Here is an 8,674-nt window from a genome sequence, read left to right as displayed (position 1 = left end):
CAAAAAATTTAGAAATTTTTTATAGACATTTGGAAAATATCATGAAATATTAAAAAATTTTCATTTTTAAAATAGTAGTAGATTTAGTACTTTTTAAAAAAAACTAAAAATTGTGGAATTTAATATAAACATTTAAAAAATATCTTGAAATATTAAAAAATTTTGATTTTTAAAATAGTAGTAGATTTAGTACTTTTTCAAAATTTCTTATTTTGGGAGATTGCTTTGATATTTAACTTTCATTGGGTTTAGTAACAAAATTTCCGTTATAACTGTTTTGAAAGTCAAACTAATTTATCCTTTTTCTTGTGTAGACTCAAATGTATTGTCCTTTAATAGATAATTGATTGGTTTTAATGCATGAGAGATAACATTTGCGATTTGTGCTCGAAGTTTGCCAGCAGTCGTGGCCGAGTGGTTAAGGCGTCTGACTCGAAATCAGATTCCCTCTGGGAGCGTAGGTTCGAATCCTACCGGCTGCGAGAAATTCTTTTTTTTTCTTAATTACATGAGTTTTTTTTATTTTTTGGAATAAAAATTTTATTTAAATTTTAAAACTTTTTTTAATTAAAAAAATTTTTAATTTTTTTTGGAAAAATTTCAAAATTTTGTATTTTTCTTATTTTTATAAAAATTTAAATAATAATTTATGTTATTTAAAGAATTGCAAACCTTTTCTTCACATTAATTTTTTTTGAACACAATCCCAGATTCTCATAATTCAATAAAAATTTCCTGGGAATTTTGGAAAATTTACTTAAAGTATTTTTTTAGCTTAAAAATTTAATCTGAACTTTGTTTTCACTTAAAACAAGAATTCCCAAATTTTTTAAAATAATCCCATTTTCGGGGAAATTTTTAGGAATTTAAAAAATAAGTATTTTATTATAAAAATTAATTTCAAATGTGATAATTGCCTTAAAATCCAACATAATATTTGTTTTAAAACAATCCCAGAATTCCCAATAAGTAGAAAAAATAGCCATTTTGCATTAAAAATTTACTGGGAACTTAAGAAACTGCAATTAATGTAATTTTTAAGCTTTGAAATTTAAATAAAACTTTGTTTTCACTTAAAACTGGAATTCCCAAATTTTTTAAAAAAATCCCTTGTACGGGGAAATTTTTAGAAATTGAAAAAATAAGTATGTTATTATAAAAATTTATTTCAAATATGATAATAACCTTAAAATCCAACATAATATTTGTTTTAAAACAATCCCAGAATTCCCAATAAGTAGAAAAAATACCCATTTTGCATTAAAAATTTACTGGGAACTTAAAAGACTGCAATTAATGTAATTTTTAAGCTTTGAAATTTAAATAAAACTTAGTTTTCATTAAAATTAGAATTCCCAAATTTTTAAAAATAATCCCATTTTCGGGGAACTTGTTAGGAATTTAAGAAATTATTATTCGAATAAGAAAATTACATTAAAAATAAAGAAATTCATTTAAAATTTAACAAAAGTTATAATTTAATACAATCCCGGAATTCCCAAAATTTATAAAAGAAATCCCTTGTACTGCGAATTTTTATAGAAATTAAAGAAAACATGTTTTTTTTGCTTAAATGCATTTGAAAATAACTTATTTTTAAAATCTAAAAAAATTTTTTTTTTTTCAATCCTGATTTTTTTCCCCAAAAACACGCCCCCTTTTTTTCTTAAAGCTGTTGCTTTAATAAGATTTCTTATTAATTCATATAAAAAACACCGTAATGAGGCAAGTGCAAGATTTTCATTTCTGGTTGCATGTTATAAATGGCTGCGTATAGAATTAAATCAGCAATAGTGTGGCATTTATATCAAAAAACCATCATAATTACAACATTCAACAGCGGCCTACTCATTTCTCTTTTTCTACAATTTTGTTTCTGTATCTTTAATTTTGTTTAACAAAATTTACGATGTGTTTATGATGTCTTAAATTATGGGTTACACTAAATAACTTAAATTAAATGCAACAGTATGTGGCAAAGAGTATGAAGAAATAATTCAGCAAGAAAATACTGTTAAACAAAAATAATAAAAGGGGTGCAGCTGTAAGGTGAAGTGTGTGTGTGGAGGGCTTTTCTTTATAATGAGCTTGTATGATGTTAATGCTTTTGCTGTAAATTCCCCTGGGCTTAAGCTGCAATATGGCTGCATTAAAATGTGCATCATGTGTTTTCTTTTTGCAGTTCTTTGAGAATTTTCAATTGTTTTAAGAAGAAAGGGCACCCTACACAAGGTAATGGAAGCTTAAGTACATCAATTTAGTTACTTGTTTAAAAAATCTTTAAAATCAGGCCTTTTCTGGCAGCATTTTATAAGCAGTCGTGGCCGAGCGGTTAAGGCGTCTGACTAGAAATCAGATTCCCTCTGGGAGCGTAGGTTCGAATCCTACCGACTGCGAAATTTTTTTTTTGCTTTATAAAACTTATTAAAAACATTTTTCAATTAAATTTTAATTTTTTTAATTCCTAAAATTTTCCCCGCAAAAGGGATTTTTTTTTTAAATTAAAAAATTTCTTATTTTAAGAGATTTATTACAAAAAAATCAAAGTTATTTAATTAAATATTAAAAAACTGTAAATTTAATAAATTTTTGGATGAAATTATTTATTAATTAAAATTTTTATATAGAAAAAATAGTAGTAGATTTAGTACTTTTTGAAAAAATACAAAAAATTTAGAAATTTTTATATAAACATTTGAAAAATATCATGAAATATTCAAAAATTATGATTTTTCAAATAGTAGTAGATTTAGTACTATTTAAAAAGTATTTAATTTAAGGGATTTATTAAAAAAAAATTATTATTTTCTAATATGTTATTAAAAATCACAATTGTAATACATTTTTTATTAAAACAATTTAAAATTTAGATATTTTTATAAAGCCCAAAATAGTAGTAGATTTAGTACTTTTTAAAAAATGTTAAAAATTATGGAATTTTATATAAACAGTTGACAAATTTGTAGAAATAGCTAAATATTTCGGTTTTTTAAAATAGTAGTAGACTTAGTACTTTTTCAAAATTTCTTATTTTAAGATATTTATTACAAGAAAATCAAAGTTATTTAATTAAATATTAAAAAACTGTAAATTTAATAAATTTTTAGCTGAAATTATTTATAAATTAAAATTTTTATATAGAAAAATAGTAGTAGATTTAGTACTTTTTGAAAAAATTAGAAATTTTTTATAAACATTTGGAAAATATCATGAAATATTAAAAAATGTTGATTTTTAAAATAGTAGTAGATTTAGTACTTTTTCAAAATTTCTTATTTTAAGAGATTTATTTCAAAAAAAATCAAAGTTCTTTAATTAGATATTAAAAAGCTGTAAATTTAATAAATTTTTGGATGAAATTATTTATAATTTAGAATTTTTTTATAGAAAAAATAGTAGTAGATTTAGTACTTTTTGAAAAAATTACAAAAAATTTAGAAATTTTTTATAAACATTTGGAAAATATAATGAAATATTAAAAAATGTTGATTTTTAAAATAGTAGTAGATTTAGTACTTTTTCAAAATTTCTTATTTTAAGAGACTGCGAAAAAAAAATTTTTTTCTTTATAAAACTTATTAAAAACATTTTTCAATTAAATTTTAATTTTTTTAATTCCTAAAATTTTCCCCGCAAAAGGGATTTTTTTTTAAATTTGGGAATTCTAGTTTTAAGTTTAGACAAAGCTTTTTATCAATTTTGAAGCTTTAAAATTACATTAAATAGATTTTTTTAAATTCCCAGTAAATTTTTATTGAATTATGATTTTTTTTAATTATTGGGAATTCTGGGATTAAGTTAAATCAAATATTTTGTTGGATTTAAAGGTTATTATCATAATTTAAATACTTTTTTTTATATTAAAGGCTTTTTTGGAAATTCCTAAAATTTTCCCCGCAAAAGGGATTTTTTTTTTAAATTTGGGAATTTTTTTTCTAAGTGAAAAAAAGACTTGGGATAAATTTTAAAGCTAAAATATTACATTAAATTGAATTTCCTAAATTCCCAGTAATTTTTTATTGAATTTTAAGTATTTTTTTACTATTTGGGAATTCTCGGATTGTGTAAATCAAATATTTTGTGGGATTTTAAAAGCATTATCAGATTTTAATAAATTTTTTAATTAATAAATAAATTTTTTAATTCCTAAAAATGTTCCCCGTAAAAGGGATTTTTTTTTAAATTTGGGAATTCTAGTTTTAAGTGAAAACAAAGTTTTAAATAAATTATGAAGCTTTTGAATTACATTAAATCAATTTTCTTAAATTCCCAGTAAATTTTTATTGAATTATGGGTATTTTTTTTAATTATTGGGAATTCTGGGATTAAGTTAAATCAAATATTTTGTTGGATTTAAAGGTTATTATCATAATTTAAATACTTTTTTTTATATTAAAGGCTTTTTTGGAAATTCCTAAAATTTTCCCCGCAAAAGGGATTTTTTTTTTAAATTTGGGAATTTTTTTTCTAAGTGAAAAAAAGACTTGGGATAAATTTTAAAGCTAAAATATTACATTAAATTGAATTTCCTAAATTCCCAGTAATTTTTTATTGAATTTTAAGTATTTTTTTACTATTTGGGAATTCTCGGATTGTGTAAATCAAATATTTTGTTGGATTTTAATAGCATTATCATATTTTAATAAATTTTTTAATTAATAAAGAAATTTTTTAATTCCTAAAAAATTTCCACGTAAAAGGGATTGTTTTTTTAAATTTGGGAATTCTAGTTTTAAGTGAAAACTAAGTTTTGAATAAATTCTAAAGCCAAAAAATTACCTTAAATACATTTTCCTAAATTCCCAGTAAATTTTTTATTGAATTATGGGTATTTTTTCAGATGTTTTGGGAATTCTGGGATTGTATTTTTTGTTTAATTGAATTAATCATAATCATAATTTAAATAAATTTTTTATATTAAAAACTTATTTTTTTAAATTCCTAAAATTTTCCCCGTAAAAGGGAATTTTTTTATAAATTTGGGAATTTTTTTTCTAAGTTAAAAAAAGATTTGGGATAAATTTTAAAGCTAAAAAATTACATTAATTACATTTTCCTAAATTCCCAGTAATTTTTTATTGAATTTTTAGTATTTTGTTTACTATTTGGGAATTCTTGGATTGTGTAAATCAAATATTTTGTTGGATTTTAAAAGCATTATCATATTTTAATAAATTTTTTAATTAATAAATAAATTTTTTAATTCCTAAAATTTTCCCCGTAAAAGGGATTTTTTTTTAAATTTGGGAATTCTAGTTTTAAGTGAAAACTAAGTTTTGAATAAATTCTAAAGCCAAAAAATTACCTTAAATACATTTTCCTAAATTCCCAGTAAATTTTTTATTGAATTATGGGTATTTTTTCAGATGTTTTGGGAATTCTGGGATTGTATTTTTTGTTTAATAGAATTAATCATAATCATAATTTAAATAAATTTTTTATATTAAAAACTTATTTTTTTAAATTCCTAAAATTTTCCCCGTAAAAGGGATTTTTTTTAAATTTGGGAATTTTTTTTCTAAGTTAAAAAAAGATTTGGGATAAATTTTAAAGCTAAAATATTACATTAAATTGAATTTCCTAAATTCCCAGTAATTTTTTATTGAATTTTAAGTATTTTTTTCCTATTTGGGAATTCTCGGATTGTGTAAATCAAATATTTTGTTGGATTTTAAAAGCATTATCAGATTTTAATAAATTTTTTAATTAATAAAGAAATTTTTTAATTCCTAAAATTTTCCCCGCAAAAGGGATTTTTTTTTAAATTTGGGAATTCTAGTTTTAAGTGAAAACAAAGTTTTAAATAAATTATGAAGCTTTTGAATTACATTAAATCAATTTTCTTAAATTCCCAGTAAATTTTTATTGAATTATGGGTATTTTTTTTTTGATTATTGGGAATTCTGGGATTAAGTTAAATCAAATATTTTGTTGGATTTAAAGGTTATTATCATAATTTAAATACTTTTTTTTATATTAAAGGCTTTTTTGGAAATTCCTAAAATTTTCCCCGTAAAAGGGATTTTTTTTTAAATTTGGGAATTTTTTTTCTAAGTGAAAAAAAGATTTGGGATAAATTTTAAAGCTAAAATATTACATTAAATTGAATTTCCTAAATTCCCAGTAATTTTTTATTGAATTTTAAGTATTTTTTTTACTATTTGGGAATTCTCGGATTGTGTAAATCAAATATTTTGTGGGATTTTAAAAACATTATCATATTTTAATAAATTTTTTAATTAATAAAGAAATTTTTTAATTCCTAAAAATTTTCCCGAAAATGGGATTTTTTTTTTAAATTTGGGAATTCTAGTTTTAAGTGAAAACTAAGTTTTGAATAAATTCTAAAGCCAAAAAATTACCTTAAATACATTTTCCTAAATTGCCAGTAAATTTTTTATTGAATTATTGGTATTTTTTCAGATGTTTTCGGAATTCTGGGATTGTATTTTTTGTTTAATTGAATTAATCATAATCATAATTTAAATAATTTTTTTATATTAAAAACTTATTTTTTAAATTCCTAAAATTTTCCCCGTAAAAGGGAATTTTTTTATAAATTTGGGAATTTTTTTTCTAAGTTAAAAAAAGATTTGGGATCAATTTTAAAGCTAAAATATTACATTGAATTTACTAAATTCCCAGTAATTTTTTATTGAATTTTAAGTATGTTTTTACTATTTGGGAATTCTCGGATTGTGTAAATCAAATATTTTGTTGGATTTTAAAAGCATTATCAGATTTTAATAAATTTTTTAATTAATAAAGAAATTTTTTAATTCCTAAAATTTTCCCCGTAAAATGGATTGTTTTTTTTAAATTTGGGAATTCTAGTTTTAAGTTTAGACAAAGCTTTTTATCAATTTTGAAGCTTTAAAATTACATTAAATCGATTTTTTTAAATTCCCAGTAAATTTTTATTGAATTATGGGTATTTTTTTTAATTATTGGGAATTCTGGGATTAAGTTAAATCAAATATTTTGTTGGATTTAAAGGCTTTTATCATAATTTAAATACTTTTTTATATTAAAAACTTATTTTTTTAAATTCCTAAAATTTTCCCCGTAAAAGGGATTTTTTTTTAAATTTGGGAATTTTTTTTCTAAGTTAAAAAAATATTTGGGATAAATTTTAAAGCTAAAAAATTACATTAATTACATTTTCCTAAATTCCCAGTAATTTTTTATTGAATTTTTAGTATTTTGTTTACTATTTGGGAATTCTTGGATTGTGTAAATCAAATATTTTGTTGGATTTTAAAAGCATTATCATATTTTAATAAATTTTTTAATTAATAAACAAATTTTTTAATTCCTAAAATTTTCCCCGTAAAAGGGATTTTTTTTTAAATTTGGGAATTCTAGTTTTAAGTGAAAACTAAGTTTTGAATAAATTCTAAAGCCAAAAAATTACCTTAAATACATTTTCCTAAATTCCCAGTAAATTTTTTATTGAATTATGGGTATTTATTCAGTTTTCGGAATTCTGGGATTGCATTTTTTGTTTAATTGAATTAATTGATGAATTTTAAGGCTATTATCATAATATAAATACGTTTTTTATATTAAAAACTTATTTTTTTAAATTCCTAAAATTTTCCCCGTAAAAGTTATTTTTTTTTAAATTTGGGAATTCAAGTTTTAAGTGAAAACTAAGTTTAGAATAAATTCTAAAGCCAAAAAATTGCCTTAAATACATTTTCCTAAATTCCCAGTCCATTTTTATTGCATTATGGGTATTTTTTCTGATGTTTTGGGAATTCTGGGATTGTATTAAATGAAAAGTTTTGTTAGTTTTTAAAAGTATTATAATTTTTAAAGATATTTTTTCAATTAAAACTTTATTTTTTAAATTCATAAAATTTTCCCCGCACAAGGGATTTTTGAAAAAATTTGGGAATTCTTATTTTAAGTCCAAACAAAGTTTAAAATAAATATTGAAGCTTTAAAATTACATTAAATCTATTTTAATAAATTCCCAGTACATTTTTATTGAATTATGGTTATTTTTTTTGATTATTGGGAATTCTGGGATTAAGTTAAATCAAATATTTTATTGAATTTAAAGTCTATTATCATAATTTAAATAATTTTTATATATTAAGAGCCTAATTTTAAAATTCCTAAAATTTTCCCCGCACAAGGGATTTTTTTTTAATTTTGGGAATTCTAGTTTTAAGTAAAAACAAAGTTTTGTTTAAATTTTAAACCTAAAAAATTGCCTTAACTACATTTTTCTAAATTCCCAGAAAATTTTTATTGAATTATGGGTATTTTTTACATTTTGGGAATTCTCGGATTGTCTAAAATTAAGTTTTTTTATAGGATTTTTATTTGAATTGTGTATGGTATTTTATAATTCGTTTTAATTTCCTTTTTTACATATTTTTTGTTAATTTCTATTTAAATTTTGTATGTTTTTTTTACTCTTCACAATTCTTTTCCTTTCCACACTTGGTTGGTTTCCTTACCCGGAAAGTAGCAATTAGACTGAGTAACCATCTAAAATATATGCATTTATTTATTTCTGTTTTTAATCTCAACATAGTATATTTAATGTTTAGTTTTAAGTTGAAAAATTGATAATTTAATCAAAACGTACAAACGTTTTGAGAGAATTTGTAATTGTTAAGTTTATTACAGTTTAACACGAAATGAAGATTTAGGTATGCAA

General features: G+C 21.0%; 2 non-coding genes across 2 annotated transcripts; both read left to right on the top strand.

Moving 5' to 3' along the window:
- The first annotated feature begins 400 nt into the window (after positions 1 to 400).
- Positions 401 to 482, top strand: TRNAS-CGA (transfer RNA serine (anticodon CGA)). Its single transcript has one exon. It is a non-coding gene; the product is annotated as a tRNA-Ser (tRNA).
- A 1,832-nt stretch (positions 483 to 2,314) lies between these two features.
- Positions 2,315 to 2,396, top strand: TRNAS-AGA (transfer RNA serine (anticodon AGA)). Its single transcript has one exon. It is a non-coding gene; the product is annotated as a tRNA-Ser (tRNA).
- Positions 2,397 to 8,674: the final 6,278 nt, after the last annotated feature.

Source organism: Calliphora vicina, chromosome 3 (genome assembly GCF_958450345.1).
Source record: "Calliphora vicina chromosome 3, idCalVici1.1, whole genome shotgun sequence".
Lineage (NCBI taxonomy): Eukaryota > Metazoa > Arthropoda > Insecta > Diptera > Calliphoridae > Calliphora > Calliphora vicina.
This window is presented reverse-complemented; position numbering and strand designations above follow the sequence as displayed.